We start from the raw sequence: 3,303 nt of genomic DNA, 5'->3' as shown, positions 1-3,303 counted from the left end.
GGCTGCTATTTCCCTCATCTGCTCAGCAGGGTGCGTTGGCAGTGTGGTCCAGAGAGCTGAAGGATATCTATCAGATCTGACTGGAAACTGCTGGAAAGGGCGAGGGCAGGGACCAATCGATGTTGTCTATGACAAAGCAACACCGAAAAGAGGATTTGTTTTAAAATAAATGCCCAATCTGTTCCAACAAAGGTTGCAGAGAGGCTAGTCTTAGCCTAACATATCGTTGATTCATTTTTACGACTGGACACTGAGCAGTAAACACTGCATTGTACAGTGAATATTCTACCTTTCTGGAAAAATTATAGAAACAAACAAAACAGCTTGGCATAATCATAGATCCCCTACAGTGTGGAAACAGGCCCTTCAGCCCAACAAGGCCACACCGACCCTCTGAAGAGTAACCACCCAGATCCATTCCCCTAACCTATCACTCCACATTTACCCCGGCCTAATCCACCTAACCTACACATTCCTGAACACTGCGGGCAATTTAGCATGGCCAATTCACCTAAACTGCATATCTTTGGACTGTGGGAGGAAACTAGAGCACCTGGAGGAAACCCACACAGATATGGGGAGAATGTGCAAACTCCACAGAGACAGTTGCCCGAGGCTGGAATTGAACCTGGGTCCCTGGCGCTGTGGGGCAGCAGTACTAACCACTGAGCCACCGTGTCACCCGAATGCTTAGCTCAGCCTACAAATTCTACATTTTGCAAAAACCTTGTCCAACTAAAGTCTGCCTTAATTTTGCCTAATTCCATCTAACAAAGATCAATACACTTAATGGGACTTGCGCAGGGAACTACACCAATTTCAAATCTCAGGGGAGTATTGTGACATCTAGTCGAGAATGGTGGTGGGCAATTAAACACCTCATTGGAGGTGGGGGTTCCACAAATATTGCCATCCTCAACGATGGGGGAGCCCAACATGTCAGTGCGAAAGGTTGAATCATTTTGCAACCACAATCAGCAAGTCATGCCGAGTGGATGGTCCATCTCAGGCCTCCTCCCGATTTGCCCGAAACGTCGATTTTCCCGCTCCTCGGATGCTGCCTGACCTGCTGTGCTTTTCCAGCACCACTCTAATCTTGACTCTAATCTCCAGCATCTGCAGTACCCACCTCCACCTTTTAAAAAAGGCAGATCAGGAACAGACCACCAATCCAGCCCCAGCAGGTCAGCTGAAGAAAGGAGTTTGAGTGTTTCCAATGTATTATTATACACCGACATTAGTCATGTTTCTTGGTGCTCCCCAAACTCTGGCAAACAAAGAGGGGATTGGTTCCATAAGGATCACTGAAGTTCAGTGAGTGTTCTCTCCAGGAAGCCACAATCACCATAGCCCCCACTCCACCCCGTGCCAAGTAACGATTATGGTCATAAGGTCTGTCTTATCCCACTCTGGGTACAAAGCAATGCTGTCACAACTGATCAAATGCTTACAGCCAACTCAACATATCCAACAGCAAGCCTTTGAGGCTTAGAGAGCTGACATTATTTTATCCATTAGTGAATTGCATCAAAATGATAAATTCCTTTTATTTCTATTTTTGCAACCTATCACACTAATTTCCTCCTCCCTGATACTTAGCTTAATTAAATTATTAACCGAACAATACAGCAAATTAACAAAACACCAAGACCTAGCATTAAGAAGCTGCCTAATAAAATCGTATTTGATCTTTAAATGGGTTAGATTTGCTCTAATGACTTTTGCCTTCAAATTTCTGCCTACTTCCTATTTTGCATTTCATTACAACCCTCATAATTCAATTCAGCACAGTTGCCTTTCATTATATTCAATCTAATAATTAGAAAAAGAAATATTTTAATATTCAAAAGAATAATCACAATCAAGAAAAGAATCAGCCTTTTTTTTATTTATTCAACTCCTTTCCCATCCAATAGGTTAGAGGCTAATTTCCATCCAAACACCACGGCTCACGATAATTTAGTTAATACACGATACATACAAACTTCGCAAGCATGCCACTTTGTTTGGTAAAACAGATCCTAATTAACCTATCATAAACCTAGAAACGGGCTTTTCTAAAGGAATACAGTATGGTGTCCGTGGAAAATGCTTTGAGTTCAGTTGCTTACACTGTTGTTAGCTTCAGGATATCATTGTTGCAAACAACGATATTTTCTCCAATATTTTAAAAAATGTAATTGTGCATGTGTTTAAGTCACAGGAGAGAGTGCAGAGCAGTTTGGGAACTTCTCTCCAATTATCTCTATAATTGTGGGAACGGAATGACAAGGCTTACTTCCCAAATGGTTCAACTGATGATGCCGCACCGTGGAGACCACCTCCGATTCACTGAGGTCGTGAATTCCCGCAGAAACGTGAAGTCGCTGCTTTGCTTTCCCGCTCTCTACCGTTTGCTGACTTCACCAGAACGGTGTCCTGTTTGCTCTCAAATATGCGTTGTCTCTGATTAATCAAAGGCTGCCTTTCACAGGGGACGTAACTCATTATCAATGCAGCTCGCTCAGACACACTCTATGTCCCCAATCGAAAGACCAAAATTGTACAACTCGTGCATTCTCCTTCTGATACTTCAAATATTTAACAGATCAAAGTCTGGATTTAAACACTCAAAGTCATTTCTTTTATTCAGAGGCTCAATTTCCAAGGGGCAACTGAAATGCAGTGCAGTGTTCACAGTTAACAAGACTGTACAAGCTGTTGCATTCTTTATTGCTGTCCACTGTCCACCTCCACCTCAACATTATTCACACCACTGCATTCTATGTTTAGTTTCCAAAGAGCTCCTGATTGTTTTCAATGTCCACACACCATTACTGGTGACATTCAATTGGGCCAACAAAGCAAGTAAGATTCCTCATACTTTTTTTGCAGTTGGCCAGATATAAGGATGCATTGGATCTGCTAAAGGTTTCCACAAATCGTCATCTGTTCAAAAACTGCAAATGCTGCCTATTGAGAATTGGACACCAATGGTGCAATCCAAAATAAACTCTCAATCAGGATCATATACAGAATGCCTACAGTGTGGAAGCAGGCCATTCGGCCCATCGAGTCTGCACCAACCCTCCAAAGAGCATCCCACCCTGAGCGACCCCATGCCTGTATTTCCTACGGCTAACCCACCTAGCCTGCACATCCCTGGACACTATGGGCAATATAGCCTGGCCAATCTACCCTGACCTGCACATCTTTGGACTGTGGGAGGAAACCGGAGCACCCGGAGGAAACCCACATAGACACGGGGAGAATGTGCAAATTCCACACAGGCAGTCGCCCGAGGTGGGAATTGAACGTGGGTCT

The sequence above is a fragment of the Chiloscyllium plagiosum genome, chromosome 21 (genome assembly GCF_004010195.1).
Source record: "Chiloscyllium plagiosum isolate BGI_BamShark_2017 chromosome 21, ASM401019v2, whole genome shotgun sequence".
NCBI classification, from domain to species: Eukaryota; Metazoa; Chordata; class Chondrichthyes; order Orectolobiformes; family Hemiscylliidae; genus Chiloscyllium; species Chiloscyllium plagiosum.
The sequence above is the reverse complement of the archived record's forward strand: the minus strand, read 5'-3'. Positions refer to the sequence as shown.